The sequence below is a fragment of the Trachypithecus francoisi genome, unplaced genomic scaffold, assembly GCF_009764315.1.
Source record: "Trachypithecus francoisi isolate TF-2019V2 unplaced genomic scaffold, Tfra_2.0 Lachesis_group14, whole genome shotgun sequence".
Classification (NCBI taxonomy): Eukaryota; Metazoa; Chordata; class Mammalia; order Primates; family Cercopithecidae; genus Trachypithecus; species Trachypithecus francoisi.
Window position 1 is genome coordinate 10,130,911 of NW_022681459.1, and position 26,944 is coordinate 10,157,854.

The window sequence follows — 26,944 nt, forward strand, 5'->3', positions numbered from 1 at the left end:
AGCAGTTTAGTGGTCTGGGCCACAAAGGGAGTCTTTTGGAATGGGTGGAAAAGTTATATTTCTTAACGTATACAGGGAATACAAGTAAGGGCAACTTATAATAATACACTAAGTAAAATAAAGAGAATTCAGAGGGAGTATCACAAAATTCAAAATCACCAATTTTAAGATAAAAATTCTTTTATTGTATTCTTTCTTTTGTTAGATTTGTTAATAATGGCATAGATTTCCTAAGACTAAATGTAAAATTATTGACAATTTGATTGTTTCCATCCAAGAACTTCATCGTATTTCATTTATCATATGAGTTCATTTTCCAGAAACTAGGGCAGTCAATCATATTCCCTAAAGATATTCTACATATAAGCACAGATCTTAAAGAATACATGGCTTTAGCAATTAAACAATCAAATGGATTTAGAAAAAAAAAAAACCATGGAAATAGTCAAATTAAATTTAGAGTCCTTTCTTCTACTAAGTTTCAAAACCATGAGGGAAAATGAAGACAGCTTCAACACAGATTCTGTGATAATGATATGCCATTTTTGGCAGAGTAATTTGTATTGTTAATTAAGTCCTTAATATATGACTTTTATATGCAATTACTAACTGGTTAGGAAACAATCAATGAGAGCATTACCTACCAATTAGTGCTCTTTCTCCTTAAATATTTAATTGCTCCGTGGAACTAAACATCTCATGTCCTTGTCCATGTAAGTTCAGAAAGATGAAAGATAGGGCAACATATCTGAGTAAAATGTCATCTCTTGCATCCAAATTGCTTCCCTTTTATTTTTCAAATGATCTCTTTAACAGCTTTCACTAAATGGCTAGCCTGTGGTATTTTTGTATCAGTTTTATCAGATATAGTTATGGAATATTTCCTAGAGAATGGTTACAGAAATATGAAACTTCTCATTTTGCAGTCACCAATTTTCATGTGAAAATTGTGATTCCAGAAGTACGTTCCCTTATCTAAGGTAAATCTTGGTTCCCACAAATTACCAAAATCTTATTTCAATTACTTGCTGAAAACATTGAATGATACAAAAACAGCTACTCTTGCCCATTTGAAAAAGAAGAGTAGGAGAATAAAGGTCATTTATATGAAGATTTAACAAAAGTTAAAAGATGAACAAACCTTTTCTTTGAGGAGGCACTTAATATTTTTGTCTTTGCTAACTTCCCATTCTTTCACAACTATTCAACTCTGCCATTGTGCGAACGTTGCCACAAACAGTATGTTAACAAATTTGGAGGACTCTTTTCAACAAAATTATATGTACTTATAGAAAACAAATGGCTAGCTAGATTTAGTCTGAGGGCTTTAGATTATCTGCCTCTGGTATAAAAGAAAAACGCAACTCCTGTCTTTTATGTATTAATTTATTCATTCATTTAATACGTATTTATTCTGTATTCATTAAATATTCTACCAGTGATTGACTGTCAATAAACAGATAATGAGTAAATACGTGTCAAGTCAAGTGGCAATGAACTGTATGAGGAAAATTGAAGCAATAAATTGGGGAGATGGTGTCAAGGCAAGGTTAGGGAGTGGAGGCATGCTATACAGTGGCCAGTGTAGATTTCACTGATAGATGACATATAGCAGAAATGCCTGAAGGATAAAATGAGTGTGAAACATTACCTGAGGAAGAAGATTATCAGAACGAACCATATGCATAAAGGCCATGAGTTAGCAACATATATATTATAGTGGAGACACAGCAAGACAACTAACAGCTTAGAGCAGAAAGAGAAAGGGTGAGAGTATAATATGAAGCCAGTATAGTAGGGGGGAGGTCTTTGGGGAAGACAAAACATAGTCTCTTTATGGTATTCTAATAACTCTTAATTTCCATCCTGAGAAGATGAAAATCTGTTAGAGCTTCAGAGTAACATGAAGTGACGTGATGTGACTTGTATGTTTTTAGTGAATCACCCTGGTTGCTTTGTTGAGAACAGAATGTAGAGGAGCAAATGCGAAGGCAGGGAGAAGTTGTAGTAGGTATTGCAGCCATCTAGGTTAGAGGTCATGGCGACTTCAGAGCAGTACCTGCAAAAATGGTGACAAGTGGCATAAGCAATGACTTAAAATAATGTGATTTCCTGGGAATAGAATGAGAAATCAACTACTATTAAACTGAAATCTGAAAAATGTAAGCACGTTGTTACACAAACCGTCTTTTATTACAAAAATAGTTTTTCACCTTACAATACTTTAATTTGTATATATGTGAATAATCTCAAATAACAAAAAATGATCAACATTCACAAAAATATAAGCATAATATGTTTAATATATTTTATTGAATTTGGGCTTGAACATACTCTGGCCACAATCTTTTAAGAATATGACGAAAAGTGACAAGAGAAAAAGTCTTATCTTGGCAACTGATTTCACAGAACAAAAATTAAAGAAATGTTACTGCCGTTTCTCCTACCAGATTTGAGCAGTGTTTTGACTACATTATTGGAAAAATTCAGGCCTGATTAAACTATCTTTAGGTATTTTGCACAATTCTTTAAATGGTTATGTTGACATTTTTCTTGAATTGAGGTCATCTTTTAAAATATATTAGAGATACTAAGTAACCTCTGACAATCAGGAATTAACTTGATGTTTTTCAAACTGAGTGCCATTACATAGGTGACTACCTGTAATAAATGTTAAGGCATCAACTACAGACTTTGCTAAGAAGAAAACCTACAATACTTGGAATATCTTAAATGAATAATAATTTAATACATTAGCATTAGATCTGCACATTTCTAGCATTCATCTAAAGAAAGCAATGAAAGAAACGTGTAGGAGGATTTCACTTAAATTACAAGAAAGTCTCCCAAACCTACATATAAAAGAGTTGTTTACTTAAAATTTCTTTTTATTTATTTATTTATTTATTTATTTATTATACTTTAAGTTCTAGGGTACATGTGCATAACGTGCAGGTTTGTTACATATGTATACTTGTGCCATGTTGGTGTGCTGCACCCATCAACTCCTCAGCACCCATCAATTCGTCATTTATATCAGGTATAACTCCCAATGCAATCCGTCCCCCCTCCCCCCTCCCCATGATAGGCCCCAATGTGTGATGTTCCCCTTCCCAAGTCCAAGTGATGTCATTGTTCAGTTCCCACCTATGAGTGAGAACATGCAGTGTTTGGTTTTCTGTTCTTGTGATAGTTTGCTAAGAATGATGGTTTCCAGCTGCATCCATGTCCCTACAAAGGACGCAAACTCATCCTTTTTTATGGCTGCGTAATATTCCATGGTGTATATGTGCCACATTTTCTTAATCCAGTCTGTCACTGATGGACATTTGGGTTGATTCCAAGTCTTTGCTATTGTGAATAGTGCTGCAATAAACATACCTGTGCATGTGTCTTTATAGCAGCATGATTTATAATCCTTTGGGTATATACCCAGTAGTGAGATGGCTGGGTCATATGGTACATCTAGTTCCAGATCCTTGAGGAATCGCCATACTGTTTTCCATAATGGTTGAACTAGTTTACAATCCCACCAACAGTGTAAAAGTGTTCCCATTTCTCCACATCCTCTCCAGCACCTGTTGTTGCCTGACTTTTTAATGATTGCCATTCTAACTGGTGTGAGATGGTATCTCATTGTGGTTTTGATTTGCATTTCTCTGATGACCAGTGATGATGAGCATTTTTTCATGTGTCTGTTGGCTGTATGAATGTCTTCTTTTGAGAAATGTCTGTTCATATCCTTTGCCCACTTTTTGATGGGGTTGTTTGTTTTTTTCTTGTAAATTTGTTTGAGTTCTTTGTAGATTCTGGATATTAGCCCTTTGTCAGATGAGTAGATTGCAAAAATTTTCTCCCATTCTGTAGGTTGCCTGTTCACTCTGATGGTAGTTTCTTTTGCTGTGCAGAAGCTCTTCAGTTTAATCATATCCCATTTGTCAATTTTTGCTTTTGCTGCCGTTGCTTTTGGTGTTTTAGACATGAAGTCCTTGCCCATGCCTATGTCCTGAATGGTACTACCTAGGTTTTCTTCTAGGGTTTTTATGGTATTAGGTCTGACATTTAAGTCTCTAATCCATCTTGAATTAATTTTCGTATAAGGAGTAAGGAAAGGATCCAGTTTCAGCTTTCTACTTACGGCTAGCCAATTTTCCCAGCACCATTTATTAAATAGGTAGTCCTTTCCCCATTTCTTGTTTCTCTCAGGTTTGTCAAAGATCAGATGGCTTTGTGTGGTATTATGTCTGAGGACTCTGCTCTGTTCCATTGGTCTATATTTCTGTTTTGGTACCAGTACCATGCTGTTTTGGTTACTGTAGCCTTGTAGTATAGTTTGAAGTCAGGTAGCGTGATGCCTCCAGCTTTGTCCTTTTGACTTAGGATTGTCTTGGCAATGCGGGCTCTTTTTTGGTTCCATATGAACTTTAAAGCAGTTTTTTCCAATTCTGTGAAGAAACTCATTGGTAGCTTGATGGGGATGGCATTGAATCTATAAATAACCTTGGGCAGTATGGCCATTTTCACGATATTGATTCTTCCAATCCATGAGCATGGTATGTTCTTCCATTTGTTAGTGTCCTCTTTGATTTCACTGAGCAGTGGTTTGTAGTTTTCATTGAAGAGGTCCTTTACATCCCTTGTAAGTTGGATTCCTAGGTATTTTATTCTCTTTGAAGCAATTGTGAATGGAAGTTCATTCATGATTTGGCTCTGTGTTTGTCTGTTACTGGTGTATAAGAATGCTTGTGATTTTTGCACATTAATTTTGTATCCTGAGACTTTGCTGAAGTTGCTTATCAGCTTAAGGAGCTTTTGGGCTGAGACGATGGGGTTTTCTAAATATACAATCATGTCATCTGCAAACAGGGACAATTTGACTTCTTCTTTTCCTAACTGGATACCCTTGATTTCTTTCTCTGCCTGATTGCCCTAGCCAGAACTTCCAACACTATGTTGAATAGGAGTGGTGAGAGAGGGCATCCCTGTCTTGTGCCAGTTTTCAAAGGGAATTTTTCCAGTTTTTGCCCATTCAGTATGATATTGGCTGTGGGTTTGTCATAAATAGCTCTTATTATTTTGAGGTACGTTCCATCAGTACCGAATTCACTGAGCGTTTTTAGCATGAAGAGCTGTTGAATTTTGTCAAAAGCCTTTTCTGTATCTATTGAGATAATCATGTGGTTCTTGTCTTTGGTTCTGTTTATATGCTGGATTACGTTTATTGATTTGCAAATGTTGAACCAGCCTTGCATCCCAGGGATGAAGCCCTCTTGATCATGGTGGATAAGCTTTTTGATGTGCTGCTGAATCTGGTTTGCCAGTATTTTATTGAGGATTTTTGCATCGATGTTCATCAGGGATATTGGTCTAAAATTTTCTTTTTTTGTTGTGTCTCTGCCAGGCTTTGGTATCAAGATGATGTTGGCCTCATAAAATGAGTTAGGGAGGATTCCCTCTTTTTCAATTGATTGGAATAGTTTCAGAAGGAATGGTACCAGCTCCTCTTTGTACCTCTGGTAGAATTCAGCTGTGAATCCATCTGGTCCTGGACTTTTTTTGGTTGGTAGGCTCTTAATTATTGACTCAATTTCAGAGCCTGCTATTGGTCTATTCAGGGATTCAACTTCTTCCTGGTTTAGTCTTGGAAGAGTGTAAGTGTCCAGGAAATTATCCATTTCTTCTAGATTTTCTAGTTGATTTGCGTAGAGGTGTTTATAGTATTCTCTGATGGTAGTTTGTATTTCTGTGGGGTCCGTGGTGATATCCCCTTTATCATTTTTTATTGCATCTATTTGATTCTTCTCTCTTTTCTTCTTTATTAGTCTTGCTAGTGGTCTGTCAATTTTGTTGATTTTTTCAAAAAGCCAACTCCTGGATTCATTGATTTTTTGGAGGGTTTTTTGTGTCTCTATCTCCTTCAGTTCTGCTCTGATCTTAGTTATTTCTTGCCTTCTGCTAGCTTTTGAATGTGTTTGCTCTTGCTTCTCCAGTTCTTTTCATTGTGATGTTAGAGTGTCAATTTTAGATCTTTCCAGCTTTCTCTTGTGGGCATTTAGTGCTATAAATTTCCCTCTACACACTGCTTTAAATGTGTCCCAGAGATTCTGGTATGTTGTATCTTTGTTCTCATTGGTTTCAAAGAACATCTTTATTTCTGCCTTCATTTCGTTATGTACCCAGTAGTCATTCAGGAGCAGGTTGTTCAGTTTCCATGTAGTTGAGTGGTTTTGATTGAGTTTCTTAGTCCTGAGTTCTAGTTTGATTGCACTGTGGTCTGAGAGACAGTTTGTTATAATTTCTGTTCTTTTACATTTGCTAAGGAGTGCTTTACTTCCAATTATGTGGTCAATTTTGGAATAAGTGTGATGTGGTGCTGAGTAGAATGTATATTCTGTTGATTTGGGGTGGAGAGTTCTATACATGTCTATTAGGTCTGCTTGGTGCAGAGATGAGTTCAATTCCTGGATATCCTTGTTAACTTTCTGTCTCGTTGATCTGTCTAATGTTGACAGTGGAGTGTTGAAGTCTCCCATTATTATTGTATGGGAGTCTAAGTCTCTTTGTAAGTCTCTAAGGACTTGCTTTATGAATGTGGGTGCTCCTGTATTGGGTGCATATATATTTAGGATAGTTAGCTCTTCCTGTTGAATTGATCGCTTTACCATTATGTAATGGCCTTCTTTGTCTCTTTTGATCTTTGATGGTTTAAAGTCTATTTTATCAGAGACTAGGATTGCAACCCCTGCTTTTTTTTGTTCTCCATTTGCTTGGTAGATCTTCGTCCATCCCTTTATTTTGAGCCTATGTATGTCTCTGCATGTGAGATGGGTCTCCTGAATACAGCAGACTGATGGGTCTTGACTCTTTATCCAGTTTGCCAGTCTGTGTCTTTTAATTGGAGCATTTAGTCCATTAACATTTAAGGTTAATATTGTTAAGTGTGAACTTGATCCTGCCATTATGATATTAACTGGTTATTTTGCTCGTTAATTGATGCAGTTTCTTCCTAGCCTTGATGGTCTTTACATTTTGGCATGTTTTTGCAATGGCTGGTACCGGTTGTTCCTTTCCATGTTTAGGGCTTCTTCCTTCAGGGTCTCTTGTAAGGCAGGCCTGATGGTGACAAAATCTCCAAGCATTTGCTTATCTGTAAAGGATTTTATTTCTCCTTCACTGATGAAACTTAGTTTGGCTGGATATGAAATTCTGGGTTGAAAATTCTTTTCTTTAAGAATGTTGAATATTGGCCCCCACTCTCTTCTGGCTTGGAGAGTTTTTGCCGAGAGGTCTGCTGTTAGTCTGATGGGCTTCCCTTTGTGGGTAACCCGACCTTTCTCTCTGGCTGCCCTTAAGATTTTTTCCTTCATTTCAACTTTGGTGAATCTGGCAATTATATGTCTTGGAGTTGCTCTTCTCGAGGAGTATCTTTGTGGTGTTCTCTGTATTTCCTGAATTTGAATGTTGGCCTGCCCTACTAGGTTGGGGAAGTTCTCCCGGATGATATCCTGAAGAGTGTTTTCCAACTTGGTTCCATTTTCCCCCTCACTTTCAGGCACCCCAATCAGACGTAGATTTGGTCTTTTACATAATCCCATACTTCTTGCAGGCTTTGTTCATTTCTTTTTCTTCTTTTTTCTTTTGGTTTCTCTTCTTGCTTCCTTTCATTCATTTGATCCTCAATCTCTGATACTCTTTCTTCCAGTTGATCAAGTCCGTTACTGAAGCTTGTGGATTTGTCACATATTTCTCGTGTCATGGTTTTCATCTCTGTATTTCATTTATGACCTTCTCTGCATTAATTATTCTAGCTATCAATTTTTCCACTCTTTTTTCAAGACTTTTAGTTTCTTTGCGCTGGGTACGTAATTCCTCCTTTAGCTCTGAGAAGTTTGATGGACTGAAGCCTTCTTCTCTCATCTCGTCAAAGTCATTCTCTGACCAGCTTTGATCCATTGCTGGCGATGAGCTGCTCTCCTTTGCAGGGGGAGATGCACTCTTATTTTTTGAATTTCCACCTTTTCTGCCCTGCTTCTTCCCCATCTTTGTGGTTTTATCTGCCTCTGGTCTTTGATGATGGTGATGTACTGATGGGGTTTTGGTATAGGTGTTCTTCCTGTTTGATAGTTTTCCTTCTAATAGTCAGGACCCCCAGCTGTAGGTCTGTTGGAGATTGCTTGAGGTCCACTCCAGACCCTGTTTGCCTGGGTATCAGCAGCAGAGGTTGCAGAAGATAGAATATTGCTGAACAGCGAGTGTACCTGTCTGATTCTTCCTTTGGAAGCTTCCTCTCAGGGGTGTACTCCACCCTGTGAGGTGTGGGGTGTCAGACTGCCCCTAGTGGGGGATGTCTCCCAGTTAGGCTACTCAGGGGTCAGGGACCCACTTGAGTAGGCAGTCTGTCCGTTGTCAGATCTCAACCTCCATGTTGGGAGATCCACTGCTCTCTTCAAAGCTGTCAGAGTCGTTCGGTTCTGCACAGGCCTCTGTTGCTTCCCCTGTTGTTTTTTAGCTGTACCCTGTCCCCAGAGGTGGAGTCTACAGAGACTGGCAGGTTTCCTTGAGCTGCTGTGAGCTCCACCCAGTTCGAGCTTCCCAGCGGCTTTGTTTACCTACTTAAGCCTCAGCAATGGCGGGCGCGCCTCCCCCAGCTTCGCTGCTGCCATTTGGGTTAGATCGCAGACTGCTGTGCTAGCAATGAGGGAGGCTCCGTGGCCGTGGGACTCTCCCGGCCAGGTGTGGGTAGAATCTCCTTGTGTGCCCGTTTGCTTAAAGCGCAGTATTGGGGTGGGAATTACCCCATTTTCCAGGTGTTGTGTGTCTCAGTTCCCCTGGCTAGGAAAAGGGATTCCCTTCCCCCTTGCGCTTCCCAGGTGAGGCGATGCCTCGCCCTGCTTCAGCTCTCACTAGTCGGGCTGCAGCAGCTGACCAGCACCGATTGTCTGGCACTCCCCAGTGAGATGACCCCAGTACCTCAGTTGAAAATGCAGAAATCACCGGTGTTTTGTGTCACTCGCGCTGGGAGTTGGAGACTGGAGCTGTTCCTATTCAGTCATCTTGCTCTGTCCCCCCTTAAAATTTCTTTAGAAATAGTGATTGACATTTTCTATATGCTAATAGGTATATATTTCTCATTACTTTCATCTAAAGATATGTCAGTTTTATGTTTAATGGAATAATATTTTTAAAATATTAATATTTAACTTATAAAATGGCAATTTTAGTGGAAAAGAAAGGATTGTTGTCTTTAAAAATATTGATAGGATTACGATTGTGTTAAAATGTTTTGTGTTCAGAATATGAGTAATATGTTTATTAAAAATAAACATTAATCAACTAAAGGCAATTAAATTACTTCCAGAAAAGTTGTTTTTGATAGTGTATTACTCATCACCACAGAAAAATATTTGGAGAGAAAGTAACACTATGTAAAATGATAAATTAATGAGGTCTATTTCCTTACCATATATAATGAGATTTTTTGGTTTTCTACATACCTAACTTTTTGACTTATGTTAGTTCAGATTTTAAAAAGCACAGTTTAAGAACTCAGTCCTCATAGAGTTTAGAGAAAGAGTCATAGCAGTAATAATACAGTGTGAGAAAGTATTTAACTAGGAAAAAAATAAGTTGTGTTTCTGAAGGAGACCCAAGAAAGAGGAGACTGATGCAGTTTAGAAGCTGTGTGGAAGTTTTTATCAAGGAAATAGGACTTGTTCTGCTCTTTAAAAGGTGTGGAATATTAAGGTGACTCTTTCAGTTTTAGGGAATTACTATGGAGAAATGACAATTACTTGAATGCAACATGGCTGAAATGAGGAGACGTACTCTGTTGGATTCAGAATTGCTCGTAGTCCTTTGTGTATTAGTTACTGAGATGCTGGAAGAGGGCGTTGGAGGAAAGACAAACACGGAAGGGCAAGAAAATGCAAGTGATAGGGTCTGATCAAAAGCAACTCTCATTTTCTGACAATTAGGAAGGCATAATGACATAATATCATTGTGAATCTTTATTTTTTTATTTAGATTAATTTTTTTACTTTACAATGCAATTATTTTATTCATAATTTATAGTTTATGTGAATGATATGATCATAAAAATAGATAATAACATTGGTTCTAATTGTATGTATTGCTTCTGTATCTACAAAATTTGGTAAAAGATAATTTTCTAAGACGACAGAGAGAGAGAACCAGAAAGAAGAAAGAGAACTAAGGGATCCTTCTGAAATAATGTTAATGGTTAAACAGCTAGTTTTTTGAGGTTAAAATAATCTTGATAAATAATCATTAATTTTTCTGTCATTATTTCTAACCCTGAAGAATATCTTAATTGGTTAATAGCTTAACTCTGCCAAACCTCTCATCTTAAAAACAGAAATTTAGTAGAAAGGCAAAGTTTATGAAATACATATTTTTTAAAACACCTAGGGGGGAATAAAGGCAGGCTGTGGGAGGCTAAGGGGGGACGATTCCTTGAGCCCAGGAATTCCGGGCTGTAGTAAGCCATGATCACAGCCTGCGTGAGAGAGTAAGACCCTGTCTCTGAAAAATTTTTTTAAAAAAGACAAGATCAGGTGTGATCTGTTGAGTACAAACCATTGGCGTCTTACACTGACTTAGTAAATAAAATTAAACATATAATTCATGTGGTAGTAAGAAGAGTGTTAACTTATAATTTACGTGGTAGTAAGAATAGTGTTAACTTCTGCAAAGATGTTTAATACCTAATCTCCAGCAAAAGGGAATTTATAGGTGTGATTAATATAAAGATCCTGAGATGGGGAGAACATTCTGGACTATCTAGATAGGACTAAAGTAATCACAAAAGTCTTTATGAGAGAAATAGGAAATCAGAAAAGGAGATAACAAAGACAGAGCAGAGGTCTTAGTGATGCTGTTGCTGACTAAAAGGGCCATAAAGCCAAGGGATAGAAGGTGCCACCCCTGAAAAAAGTAAACAGATTCTTTATTGAGTCTCCAGTGGGAACCTGACCCTGCTCACACCTTGATTTTAGCACTGTGAGATGCCTGTAGGACTTCAGACCTCCAGAACTGTAAGATAATGATTTGTGTTAAGCTACTAAATTTGTGACAATTTTCACAATAGCAATAAGAAACCAATACAGTGCTAATCAAATACTTAAGTTATATTTTGATATGTTGCACTACCAGTAGTGTTTGAAGGGAATGAAAAATGTGTTTTACTATAGAACACACAGTAGAGCTCAGAGATGGACTGGAGAAATGCCTATTTTTTAATTTCAAAGGCCTCTAATCAGAGAAAAGATTAAGTAGAAGTAGGATCACATTGCTAACAAGTCCTAGAATGGTTAAAAAGATATCACTCAAACCCTTATGTACTCTGAGCTACCACACTCTCCTCATTCTTTTTTAATCTAAACCTCTAAAGTGTGTTCTCCACACTTCTTATGTACAATCAAATATGTTTATTGCTTTTTAATTGACAGCCTTGCAGTTTTACCTTTACAGATAGATTTCAATTGAGTTTGCACAAATAACAATAATCTCCATATTTCTAATGATTTCTTATAAGATTTCCATTTTTACTTTTTTCCCAAATTGAAACCAGGTGAGAAAATATTTTAAAACTTTAATATTTTATGAGAAACACAGAAAGGGTTATTTCTGAGCCTCTCAAGTTGCAATAGGAAGATTTTCCTGTAAGAAGAAGAAGATTAATATATTTTAAGCATGGAAGTAAGTACTTCACTGGCAATGCCAAAGAAGTCAGTCACTGGATGATTTTTAAATGAAACATTTGATGAATTTATTATTATATTGAACATGACTTCAAAATGTGCTGTACTGCCCGACGGTTTTGTAGATGTTATAATTCACTTTAGTTCTTTGTATTCCTATATTAAAATCACAGACTTTGGAAGAAATAAGACTTTATATCAAAACAGCTCCCAATATTATAGTAAGCATGAGTCAAATATAAGAAAATAGACAGAGTGAGAACATGAAGTAACAATGCTGCTTGAATTTGTCATCTGCATTGATTTATGGAGTTACTTGTATAAGGGTATCAACAGTCTAGCAAAAACTAAACCAAAGCAGGAAGATAAGAGTGTCAACAGCTTTCTGGCACACTTGAGTCAGATTTTCATGCACAGCTTTAAATATGATGTACAATATTGTGAATATTACATACACTGATACTTAAATATGAGAAAAACATCAATTCTCCATATAAATTATTAAACCACGTAGAATTTAGTAAACTTTTCAGATGGTTGGCACAAATATTTTACTTTATCATATAGATTACAGAAATATTTTAAAATATTGTCTCTTGTAAGATTCTGGAATTGAAAAGAGATATTGACTATTGCCATAAGACAAATTATCTAATTATGACCTTAATATTCATGTTCCTAAAACCAGTTACCCTCAATGTATCAATCAAGTATCTGATGGTTATGATAAGGTAAGGGATCTAATGATTGCTCTTCTGATAATGCCAATATCATAGTATTTTAAATTATCATTTAACATAATAATTACCACAATATTGTGGGCTGAACAATTGATAAATACATAAATTTTTTCATTAATTTATATTTACATTTTTATGCTATTTATCATTCTGAAATATTTTTATTCAGTCTTGAGATTATGTTAGTAAAGAGATATCACAATGAACAAATGAATTTAATATTCTTCCAGGCGGGGCGTGGTGGCTCATGCCTGTAATCCCAGCACTTTGGGAGGCCAAGGCAGGCAGATCATGAGATCAGGAGATCAAGACCATCCTGGCTAACACAGTGAAACCCTGTCTCTACTAAAAACACAAAAATATCAGCCAGGCGTGGTGGCAGGCGCCTGTAGTCCCAGCTACTGGGGAGGCTGAGGCAAGAGAATGGCGTGAACCCGGGAGGCGGAGGTTGCAGTGAGTGGAGATGGCGCCCCTGCACTCCAGCCTGGGCAACACAGCGAGACTCCGTCTCAAATTTTGCTGCTCCTCATACATTCTGATGAGTGGTAGTGAAATTGCCAGGAAGCACTTTATGAGCACATGTCTGATTCACTTTGAATTTATTGTTCCTGTTTTCTTTTCCTTTCTTTTTATTTCCTTATGTTTACTGCATTAGTTCTATTTTCCCTCATAACCCTCCTAGTTGAGCATGTCAAAAAGATTAGGAAAGACAGTTCATTTGTATGGTTTGCTGTTTATATTCACTGCCACACATTGCATTGAACAACATCCCATAGTTCATTTAAGAAGCCATATGAAATAAACCTGATTAAAGACTACAGAGAAAATGAAAACAGAATAGGGGTAATTTTCATTATTTTACCATAATCTTGTTTGTGATTTGTTTTCACTCTTGTTCACTAAGTGTCATGTATACCAGAGGAAAATTATAAAGGAAACAAATAACCAATTATTAGGCAGGAGAAAAAAAGACGGAATAAAAATTCAGTCAACTACGGGTGTTCTCTTCAAACATATTCTACTTTGCAGCAAGCTGATGTTGTCTCTTTTACATTGGGTCATACACGCCTTTTGAATTCTGTAGATTATTTATAATAACTGAATTTCCTGGGAGCACTTTAAATAAGACTCTTCAAGTTTGAGCACTTTACCCAGCAGGCTGATTTGACAGAAAGTGCCAATTACAGGTACTAGAGAAACAGATGGGAAGTATTTGCCTCAATAAATAAATAAATAAACACTTTAATAATATGGGTTAAAATAGGGGAAGAGTGATAACTTTGGAATTAGTTTGAATTGTGTGCATCCTTTAAAAAAATATTACTGAAACTTAATACAATTAGAGCCAAAAAAAAAAAAAAAAAAAATTAAAGGATGTTGAGAGGAAGTTTGTTGTTGTTTTTTGAGATGGAGTCTCTCTCACTGCGTCGCCAGACTGGACTGCAGTGCAGAAATCTTGGATCATTGCAGCCTCTGCCTCCTGGGTTCAAGTACTCCAGCCTGGGTGACAGGGAAGCAAGACTCCGTCAAAAAAAAAAAAAAAAAAAAAAAGGAATGCTGTGACGAAAGAGTAATACAAATTCTGTCACCCAGGCTGGAGTGCAATGACACAATCTCGGCTCACTGCAACCACCGCCTCCCAGGTTCAAGTGATTCTCCTGCCTCAGCCTCCCGAGTAGCTGGGACTACCAGCGCCTGCCACCACACCTGGCTAATTTTTTGTACTTTAAAAATTTTTTTTTGAGACAAAGTCTCTCTCTGTCGCCCAGGCTGGAGTGCTGTGGCGGGATCTCAGCTCACTGCAAGCTCCGCCTCCCAGGTTCACGCCATTCTCCTGCCTCAGCCTCCTGAGTAGCTGGGACTACAGGCGCCCGCCACCTCGCCCGGCTACTTTTTTTTTTTGTATTTTTTTAGTAGAGACGGGGTTTCACTGTGTTAGCCAGGATGGTCTCGATCTCCTGACCTTGTGATCCTCCCACCTTGGACTCCCAAAATGCTGGGATTACAGGCGTGAGCCACCGCGCCTGGCCAGACAGACTTACATTTGTTATATTTTACAATGTATGTTTAGAAAACTAATATATTGAGACCATTTGTATTCACAGTAAAATATGGGAAATCTATAAATATTCTTTGTTCCAGAGTCTCTGCTATAAGCTCAAATAAATTTAGCCTCTTTTGACAATATTGATGGGGTGTAGGTGGACACAAAACAGTCTAATCTCCATCTGAATACACTTAATTGAGGAGAAAATGCAATTGTGAGTTATTCCTATTTAAGAAATAAATACTTTCTAAGAAATGAATCAATTTATAATAACAATATAGACAATAGGTAGCAAAATGGTGATATTTGAATTAAGAAAACAAGGACTTGCCTAAAATACAAAATATATTTTATAAAATTAAGATTTTCGTATTCAAGATGACTTAATTACTAATCAGGTTAACAAAACAGTTACCTTAAATAGAAGAATCAATAAGATATTTTAAAGGATTATACAAAGATATATGAGCAGTGAACAATTTTATGGAAATAATAAGGGGGCTAAAGAATATAAGAAAACAAATAATGAAGTTTAATAAATAAAAATACTTTTTGGTCAGGCCCAGTAGCTTATGCCTATAATCCCAGCACTTTGGGAGGCTCAGGTGGGAGGACTGCTTACAGCCCACAAGTTTGAGACCAGCCTGAGCAACATAGAGACATCCCATCTCTGCAAAACATAAAATAATTAGCTAGGTATGGTGGCAGGTTCCTATAGTCCCAGCTAGTTGGGAGGCTGAGGCAGGAGGAATGCTTGAGCCCAGGAAGTAGAGTCCACAGTGAGCTGTGAGTATAATTTTAAAGTATGTGATGAATTAGGGAAAATATTTTATACATGTTTATAGACTGCAGTGCCACTTCAAATGTTGGGGCCATAACTGCATTTGCCCCTGCTCATGGGGCTAAAATCAGCAGTCATTCAGAAAACCAAGCAAGCAAACAAACAAAAACCTCAACAATTTAGGTAAAGAAAGACATTTCACCAACTTGATAAAGAGAATTGATACAAAACTCACTGGCTTAACTCCCAGCTGTCAATCAGCACCAATTTGCCAATGTGTGGGTGAACAGTTTTGTAAACTGTCCTCTGCTGCCCAGCTCACGTTCCATGGAACACACAAATTACCTTCTTTGCACTCTTCCTAAATTCAAATTCATGGACTAAAATATGTGTATATTTTCTGTTGTTCAAATAGGCTAAGTTTTAAGGAGGCTTATTACTGCAGTACTGCTTTTGTAACAGAGTGCCAAGCAGCTGGGGAAATGTGACACAAGAGGCATTGGTTTTGGAGAAAAGAAAAAGGCAGAAGCTGGAAGACCCTTGGGGTTAGTATTAGAAGAAGCCTAAAAGGCCTGAGAAAACTATCAGTAATGGCTTAACAGACAGTAAAAAAAGAAAATGGAATCTGGAGGAAAGGAAACACTTTGTAGGTAGTAGTTATAAATAGAAAATACAAATGTACAAAATAAACGTGGTGATCTAGCTAAGAGGATTTTCAGGAAGATTATTGAAAATAATACCTAATGTTTGACTGACTGTAAAAAAAATGTGAGAGGAGAAAGATCAACTAAGAAAAGTTAAAACTTAATGGAGCCAGGATTTGTTGTATTAAAAAAATGAAACACTTTCTCATTCCAAGTCTCTCCAGAGGGAAAATTATACTTAAGAACAGCTCTTAGGCTTAAGATCAGATCCATAGGAGGTTTAAAAGAATATTTATGAATGCATCACAGCAAGCCACCTTATAAAAACCTGCAGACCAGAAAAAACAAACCAAAGATCCTCTAAGTATCTTATAGATGTATCTTGTAGGTTCACTTTCTTAAACAGTAAGTCTCAGAATCCTAACAGTCATTGGATGCAGGGAATCCGTACAATCTTGAAGGCATGTGTGGGTTTTGCTTTTATTAAATAGAATGAATGACAAATTGATATACATAAAGGTAAGGCATTGTTTCAGCTTGGACAAAAGGAACAGAGACAATATTACTTGTAAAGAGGATATTGACATAAAATTATTAATATAACTAATTTAGATGAGAGATGTTGAGAGGTGTGATTGTTAGAGTAGGAAGATAGCCTGATGTGAGCAGGGCAGCAGAGCTCCCCCAACCCCCTTCTCCCACCATAAATGTCAGGCAAACACCAGGAGAGGGTCAGGCGGTTGTTAAACTGTCTCTCTAAATAATAATTGCTCACAGCCAGCGCCAGGCAATGGCAGTCTCCCAATAGTTAGAAAATACTGGAAGCTGGTGATCAGCCCTTCCCAGTAAGATCTCAGGAGTGGATACGTGGGCTCAAGCATGCGCACTAAGCGGCAAAATGGTGGCGTGTAACTGGTGTATGACTTTCCTCTAGGAACACTTGACTGGTAAGTGAAAAATGCTCAAATGAGCACGTGAATAACTTGAGTAAACACACTGTGTATGTGCCCCTTTGCAAATGCCAGCAGGCACTGCACATGTGAACTCTAGCAAAATCTGAGGGAGGACAGAGGTAATCCCACACCCGCAAACGTGCCCACGTAGAAAACCCGAAGTCAACAGCTGAACGGCGGATTTGGAGCTCTCAAGTTGCCCCTCTGGCCCTCTTCCAAGTGTAATTCCTTTTGTTTATGTCCAAATACGTTTTAATAAATTCTCCTGCTAAAAAGCATGTTTCTGGCCGGGCGCGGTGCCTCACGCCTGTAATCCCAGCACTTTGGGAGGGTTAGGCGGGAGGATCATGAGGTCAGGAGTTGGAGACCAGCCTGGCCAACATGGTGAAACCCCGTCTCTACTAAAAATACAGAAATTAGTCAGGTGTGGTGGCGGGCGCCTGTAATACTAGCTATTTGGAAGCTGAATTGCTTGAACCCGGGAGGCGGAAGTTGCAGTGAGCCGAGATTGCGCAACTGCACTCCAGTCTGGGACAGAGTGACAGAGCAAGACTCTGTCTCAAGCGGATTAAAAAAAAAAAAAAAAAATGCCTTGGCCGGGCGCGGTGGCTCATGCCTGTAATCCCAGCACTTGGGCAGGCCGAGGCAGGTGGTAAGGAGGTTCAAGACCAGCCCGGGCAACATAGTGAAACCCTGTCTCTACTAAAATCACAACAATTAGCAGGTCCTGGTGGCAGGCACCTGTAATCCCAGCTACTCGGGAGGCTAAGGCAGGAGAACTCACCTGAGCCTGGGAGGCAGAGATTTCAGTGAGCTGAGATCACCTTAGAATATTTCTGACCTTTACGTATATTAATGTATCATTCACTGTATTTAATAAAGGCAAAACCCACACATGCCTTCAAGATAGTATGGATTCCCTGCAACAACGACAGGCTTCTGAGACTTACTGTTCAACAAAGTGAACCTACAAGATACACCCGTAAGATACTTAGAGGATCTTTTTTGTTTGTTTGTTTTTTCCGGTCTGCTGGTTTTTATGAGGTTGCTTGCTATGATATATTCGTACATATTCTTTTAAACCTCCTATGGATTTGATCTTAAGCCTAAGACCTGTTCTTTATTTAGGTATAATTCAATTTCAAAAAGAGTCAACACAGATTCTTGGGAAGTGTTTCATTAAAACACCTTGAACGCACCTGCTTTTGCCATCCTCTGGCTCATAGAATGCTCACAAAATATGGCTGTGCCAGGTATGAGCTGCTCCAGCCAGAATCTCAGTTTTTGTTTTGTGCAAGAAGATTTATGCTTTGGTCTCTTTGTTCATTGTTTCATATATATTGTCAAGTCTAGGAGGAAAATCTCTACCTTCACCAATAACACCCTCATTACACTTCCCTTTGCTACTGGACTTGAATGTCTTTGTAACTCTCCTTCATGAAATCATTCCTAAACTGTGTGTTTTTTTTTTTTTTTTTTCAATATCTCCATTAGCTTGGGGAAGGGAGAAAAAGGAAGTTTCAAAACATTCTTCCCCAAGCTTATCGATTACCTTCTTTAAATTCAACCAATTCTATTCTTCAGGGAATTTCTGCCAATGTCTCATCTTCCTTAGGCTCTTGAGTTCATTTTGAATATCAATTTACTTACTTTTAGCAAATTCTGTCTAGAGGGTCTAGAAGACTTCTGTACAATAGAACTTAGTGAAAGTTACATGTGTAGTTTTAAAACTGTTAGTCACCACATGAAAAAACTGAAAGAGAATTAAGTGAAATTAATTTTAGAAATTTGTTTTATTTAATTCATAATACCCAAAGTATTGTATGCCCACGTGCGATCAATATGAAACATTATTCATGAGATACTTTACATTCTCTTGTGTTTAATTTACATTTATAGTGTCTCTTTAGTTAGACTAGTCACATTTCAAGGGCTCTATAGCCGTAAGTGACCAGCGGCTACCATATTTAATGGGAGGTTTACAAACACTTCCTCAGATTGTGGGTTGTTGGTGGGGGGGGGGATTAATTTCTCATATTCTCAGGTTTCAGGTATCTACCATTGATGAACATGTAATGCACAATTGAGGGTACGACTCAGTCATCATTTCCACTTGTTTCAAACTTCACCAACAAGAGAAACAATATTAATGCTGCCCTAAGTATACAGACTGGATCAGATCAATCCCTATATTAACTGACCCTCCATTTGATCCTTTGAAAATGTGAAAATAATTCAGGAGCAAAATGTCCTTACTTCATGCCAAGAAGGTTACAAGTAAATAGATCCCAACATATTTTGTATCATTTAATTATAGCAATTGATGCCTTCCTGAAGTATATCATGTTCTCTGTCAATGTATTCATGAAGCACTCCCATATCATTTTCAAACCATCCCTTGCCCAGATGGCTGAGCACATCTAATTGTCTTGAATAATAATTTTAGATGTCAGAGTTTTCTGACCTTTCTAAAAATTAAGCGTTCTCATCTTGGTTCTCCCTATTGAAAATACTCTGAATATATATTTATATATAGGTTTAACATAAGTTTATTTTAATTATATATTTGCTCAGTGTAAGAGGAATATTTAAGTTTTATTAGTTTACTCAAATGAATTTGGTCAAAAAAACCTGGAGTGCATAAAGTTTATTAATCAACTGTAAATACTCTGAAATATTAATGCCTTGATCATTCTTAATTTTGATGCAAAACACTATGTCATTTTATATGTATTTCTCCTTTTCTTGTGTTCCTAATGTTCTCATATTTTAAGAATATTTGTGTTTCTATCTCAGTTTTCAATCATTACTCATATCTCTTGTTACAAATATTCGTAATCCTTAAGTGTCTACTAAAATCACTAAATGTTTACTTTGTACATATGAAACTTGTAAAGTGCTGCAACTAGTTACGTACCAACTAGGGACTTGATTGTTATGTGATGAAAATTTAAACAATAGATCACACAGAAATTTCTTATTTTTAAAGATTTTCTTCAATCAGTCAATTAGCTATCATCAATCCTTTCTAATTGTATATATAGCTGAATGTATATATACACATATAGCTGAATGTATATATACACACATAGCTGAATGTGTATATATATATAAACACATGCATGTATATATGCATGTATATACACACACATATACATATAATACACATATAATGCTTTGATGACTCTATAGTTCAATCATAGTAAAATTATATTTAAGAAATGTGCTACTTCATCATATTCAATATCACATATGTGTGTATATATATACATTGCATATATACATTGTATATATAATTGCATACATATACACATTGTATATGTGTGTATATATACATTGCATGTATAACTGTATATATATGTACTGTATATGTGTATATTTTATGTATATAATATGTATATATACATTCAGCTATATAGAGAGAGAGTGAGAGAGAGAGAAATATGTGAAAACATATTCATCATTTTTTTGGGGTCAAGATGAGAATATTGATTAAGTGATTTTTTGTTTATTTATATTTTACTTTTCTTAAAATAAAAAACATTAAAAATGATATAAACTATCTCAAATAATATCTTGTATGATACAGTATCAGTTAACATATTCCCTATAGTTATAAATTTTCTTATTCAAAATAATTTTGTCTTAAATGTACAATCCTGAAGACATAATTGATGACAAATATTATTTGCTTGTTTCCTTATGGATGTTTGGATATCTGCGTTCTGTTTGTGATATAACAGTTTTACTTGGTTCCTTGATGTCAACCAATTCAAAAATTGAACTAACATGCAGAAAAGGTAGATTTTTATTTGATTAATCGACTTAATCGGTACATTACATTAAAAGCAATATTAACAAAAAAATGAGGCCAATTATTTTTGAAGACCATTGTAATTAATACATAGGAATGGAAGGTAAATAAATTTCAGATTTACAATCAGGAATTCTAGATGACCATAAGCTGCTTACTGGACACAGGTGGCTGTTTTCTCAGGGGAGCTTTTCATAATAGGTTTTAAATGAGGAAATGGGAGTCATCAGTTTTAGATACTTTTGAAATCTCACAAGAGTGAAAGCCTTCATACATCATAACTGAAATAATGAGAAGTGATTAATAAATGTCATTGACTTAAATGAGTTGCCAGATGTATCTGAATCTCAAGTGAGCAGGAAAAATAAAATGCAAAAAAGCCTCATAAAATGTGTCATAACAGATTCTGATAATTTATGTTAAACCACGGAGATGATTCCAGTTTCCAAACATAATGCAATTTTAGTAACCTAAGTTATTTATTTGGAGAATATAACCAAATTATATGTTTTAACATTTGGAAACATTTATTTTTCTTCTGCCCAAAAGTAAAATTAGAAAAAAAGACAACAGAAATATGGATAAAATATAAAAATATATCATTTGAGTTAACAAGGAATAGAATGGATTATATATGTATGCCATTTAAAATAAGTAGATTAAAAATATTCCATTAAAACAGTTCATCTGCTCAGTGAGGATGTTTTTAAAATAGTAATGTATTAGATTTTATTGTAAAAGCTAAGAAGCAACTTAGTTAATAGGCTATGCCATGATACATGTCATTAGATAGTCATTTAACAAAGTTACATTTTAGAAAATCATGTTAAAATAGCAAGTTTTTCTTTTTCTGTGAAAAACTTAATTTCCGGCAATAATTCTATATTTTAATCTTTCCTTATGATTTTTAAAATTTATAGAAATTATGTAGCCCATCCATAATAAAACTATATTTAAGAAATGTGTGAATTCATTCATTTGGCAAATCAATTTTAGCCTCATGCCAAATAAACATTGAGTCTCTCCATATTCTTTAACATAAAAAAAACCACCAAAGATGTTATTTTATTTTGTATTGGTGGTGCTAATGGAGATTTTCTAATTATATCTGTATTCCACTCCTAAAGATTCTGATTTATAGGTCTAGCAGAGTGATCTGGGCATTAGAATATTTTATACGCTCTATGGCTTATTTAAAGTGCAACGTTTGAGATGCACTCTGTTACTTAGTATTAATCAATGTCTCCTTGCTTAAAAATACTTTTATTCATTAATCACATGTGCATATATGTATTTCTGCATATCTTTAGAATGCATCAAATACAAGGCACTGTGTACTGTGAATAGCATAAGGTGAAATAAAATACCTTCTTCTTCAATAATAGTTTTAAAGCTAGCAGGAATTATAAAACTCTTTGGTAATTTTATCTACTCTAACTGTTAAATATGAATAACTTTGAAATCTCTTTTTTCACAACAAAACTGGCTTTTAAGGTTTTATTTATTGATTAATTCATGAGTATGTAACTTGAATATTCTACCAGTGCCCTGAACTCAAAATGCCTTAAGCCAAACTGATCATCATTTTTCCTAAATTACTTATTCCTTCTGATTTTTCTATCTCCTTCAAAGGAGTGAATAAACTCTTCTTTTGCTTCTTCCTTTGTGCTGGCTGGAATATCATGATAGCTGAAGCTGGAGGAGCTGCTTTGAATGAACTGGTGTTTAACAAAAACAGTGCACCAAGAAAAAGCTGTATTCTCTATACTTTTCAGCAACATGCCACCTAGTTTCTCATTTTTAGAGTAAATCATGTAAAAATCCTATTTAACCTAAATTATTTGGTTTTTGTTGTCACTCTAATTTAAGCACAATCAGAACCAATATTTATTGAGTATTTTTTGTATTTTTGGCCAATTCTTTACCTACAGTTAATCTTCTTAATTTGCTACCAGCATACTGTGTGCCAAGCAAAAATGCCATGCAAATTTCTGTAACCATGGACCTTAGATTTTAGTTGAAAAAGATAGAAAATAAATAATAAAACTTATGTCAGATAATGAAACATGGAATATACCTTTTATTTGTATGACCTTATGATAGATTATATATGTGCATTTATATATCTATATATTTATATGTGTATATTATATATAGATATATTTTTTGTATGTATATATTATATATTTATATATGTATATAAGTATATATTTATATATGTGTGTATAGGTATATATTATATATGTATATATAAGTATATATTATATGTATATATAAGTATATATAATGCATATATACTTATATATAGTAGAATTATATATATTTTCAAGCAATTCCATCCTTTTACTGTTTAAATAAACTTAATTTGATGCTGTAGAAAGAAATGTGGATTAAACCTCGGTTGTCAGAGGCAGTTGTCAGGTGGATGCAAAGGTGTCTTTGCTGAAACCTACTTGCATATGGAGTTCTGTGGCTGAAACATGTCCCCCAAGAAGCAAGTGTTGGAAACTCAATCCCCAATGCAATGCTATTGGGAATTTGGCCTAATGAAATATGTCTAAGTCATAAGAGCTCCACCTTCATAAATGGATTAGTACTGCTTTTAAAAACGGTTTAAGATTTTGAGTTTAATCACTTTCTCTCATGTGTTCATTCTCTCTTGTCCTTCTTCTTTCTACCATGAGATGATGCAACAAAGAAGGCCCTCACCAGATGTAGGCCTCTTGACCTATTACTCCCAACCTCCAGAACTGTAAGAAGTAAATCTCTGGTTTTACTTCTTTTGGTTTTTTTTCATGTGTGTTTTGTTTGTTTGTTTAAGACAGGGTCTCACTTTGTCACCCAGGCTGGAGTGCAGTGGCACAAACAAGGCCCAGTACAGCCTCCAACTTTTGGACTCAAGTGATCCTCCCACTTTAGCCCCTCAAGTAGTTAGGACTACAGGGATGTACACCACACTTTGCTATTTTTTGTATTTTTTGTAAAAACTGTTTCACCATGTTGCCCAGACTGGTCTTGAATTCGTGAGCTCAAGCTATCCTTCAGCGTCTGCCTCCCAAAGTGTTGAGATTACAGGTGGGAGCCACTGCGCCCTTACCGTTTGTTTGTTTGTTTGTTTTTAAATAAATTAATCAGTCTCAGGTATATTATCACAGCACAAAATGGGCCACGACAGAAAATTGGTACTGAGCAATGAGGGTGTTAGTGTAGCAAATACCTAAATATGCTGAAGTGGTATTGAAACTTCTAGCCTCTAGTGAATAGAGGCTAGAAGAATTTAGAGAAACAGGCTAGAAAAAGCCTAGACTGCCATAAATGGCATTAAGGGTGATTCTGGTGAGAGCTCAGAAGAAGAGAAACATTGTAAGAAAATTCAGGAATTTCTTAGCTATTAAGTAGTAATGATCAGAATGGTGATCGAAATATAGACAGGAAAGGACATTCTGAAGAGGTTTCAGATGGAACCAAGGAACAAGGTATTGGAAACTGGAATAAAAGCCATCATTATATCACAACAATATAACCAGCAGAGAGAGAGAGAAAGAGAGGAAGAAAACAACCCTGTCAAACACAAATGCAAACACCCATACGAACAGTAAATCCAGATTTTGTTGAATGTAATTGTGGCCTCAATTGAAGTTGAACTCAGAATCCCATGAAGACAGAAGGTTGCTTTTATGAAGTATTTGTAAATACTTGGTAAAGCTAAAATTCATGTGAGTATTTTCTCAAAAGATGGAATTTCATCTAATAGCTATGTATTTTGGAAGACAAAAATACTAGTATCAGGATTGTCATTTTTATGTTGCCTTGTCATGAACCATAAGGGAAATTCTCTTGCTTACTGCTGATTAAAATAAAAGTCCTTTAGGAATGTAAATTTCTCCAGTAGAATGCATCTGTACTTTGAGGAAAAAAGAAGTGTATTTACATGGTATAATAATTGTTTTGTCTTCAGTGAAAGTATTTTCTTTTTCCAAAGCATGTTATTTCTAACCTGGGACTGGAGAAAGGGTATCTAGATTAACTCTAACGTTATTAATTTTTATATTGAATTTTTAAATATTAAATCTGTTTTTTATCCTTCTAACTTTATTTTTAATCAACCTATCCTAGAGATCTGGTTGAACATATATTATGGTTTGCTCCTTTTTGTCCTACAATCTTCATTTCTTACAGCTCTTTCTATAGTTTCTAAAGTGAACCGCCTTTCCCACTGGTCTTGCTGTGGGAATCCAACACCATGACAATTACAGAATGAGTATTCAATGCATATTTATTGGTAACAAAATTCAATGAGATAACATTGCCTCAACTTGTAGATAACTTAGTTTTCCTATTATATTATTACAGTATTAATTTTGTAGATTTTACTGTGATCCTGACTTTAAATATAACTCAAATTAATAAATAGCATTTTATTCTCACTATTACTAGGCATTAAGAATTTTTTACAGATGTTTATTTGAACCATCATCATTAATCTGTTTCTATATTTTTTTGAGAAGGAAGCCACGTTTATAAGTGCTTTGCTGCTAAAAACTATTAGAATCTGTAAAAATGAACATACCACAAGATTAGATTAGCTGCAAAGAGGCTGATCTGGCACTGGAATGAGGCATAACGACATAACTGTATTTCACAAAGAAGCTGTCTACTGGGGTGTTGCCTAGGGCTTCCTTAGCATTTTCTTTGATTCAAGAACAGCTTTTTTTCCCCTCTAGAAAGCAAAAACAGACATTTCATCATAGGGCTATGGGATATCAGTTGCAATTTCCCTTTCCTAGAATTTCATGGTTGATGTTTTCGTATTCACCCTTTCAATCACACACATGTGGATTTAGATGTGTAGAATGTGAATAAATTATATTAAATTAAATATATAACACACACATACATGCACACACACATCCACATATACATACACAGGGGCATATACCTATATGTGAGATGCTTTCCAAAGACTAGCAGAACCTGTTATTTTTTCTCAAATTATTCAGTCATGTTTCATTTTACTTTTCTGTCATGAAGAAATTTGATTAACCTTGACATTGACCCTTCACATAATGAAGTTCAAGTTTTTGAACTTCAACTATAAAAACATATTTTAAGAATGAATAGCGGTGCTGAGACACTCATATCTCCCCAGTGGCACCTCCTGGCTTTATTATGTGATAATTATCTGTTTCTTAGATAGACCTCACTTTCTTCAGACAGGCTAAAAGATCATTTTTATTCTCTACACTTTTCTATCATGGTAGGAATAGGCAGAATAAGGAATAAATGAACTAATGAATAAAAAAAAGTGCATTAAGATCTCTGGTTTCATAAAATGAATCAAGCTCAATTAGGACCAGCAAAAATGTTTTAGTTAACCAAAATAAAATAGAGCAAAAAATTATTCAATTGAGAGAGGTTTTTAAATGTGTTTTTACATTTGTTTGCTTTTTGTTTGCATGCGTATATATGTATTTGGTGTGTATATATGTATTTAGTGTGTATATATATGTGTTTGGTGTGTTTTTAATCATTGTAGAGCACACAGTGGTGGTATTCACTGACATGCGATTCACAAGAAAGATGCATAAAGTGAGTGGTGAATATAATTAAGTTGTTATTCTAACGAAGAAATGTCAACATGATTTATTTCAAAGTAAAATAAACATGTTTTCAAAGAGCATACACAAATATGATAATATTATTTTTGTATCAACACATTGTTTTTCAAACAGTACGTTTTTCCTGGTCATACCATAACTAATATGGACCTAATCACAGATGTATTTTAGAAAGGGTAGAAATTAAAATAAGACAGTTTCCAAAAACAAAAACAGTAAACCTCAATGATACCTTTGTGTGTTTTCTTGTATCTGGTCCAATCAAATAGAGTGTTGTTTGTCTGCTTTTCAGTCTGATTATACAGTTAACGCCCTGCCAGTAGATAAATAAAGCACTCAGTATGCATATTTATGAGCAGATATCAAAATTATTTGCATTTTGTTTTTATAAATCTGATTCAGAAAAATATAAATTGCTAAAATAAAAAGGGTCTAGATATAGCTCTTTATTTGAAATAAAGTATTACAAGTTTTGTTTTATAGTTTTTTCTCTTTAAAAAATATTATGAAAAATAAATTTCAAAAAAATCATTATTTTATTTCATAAGAAAAGAGTAACTGCATCATTTTTACTAATGTTCATAAATGAGATTTTAAAACCAACTAATTATCCTTCATGTAAAATAT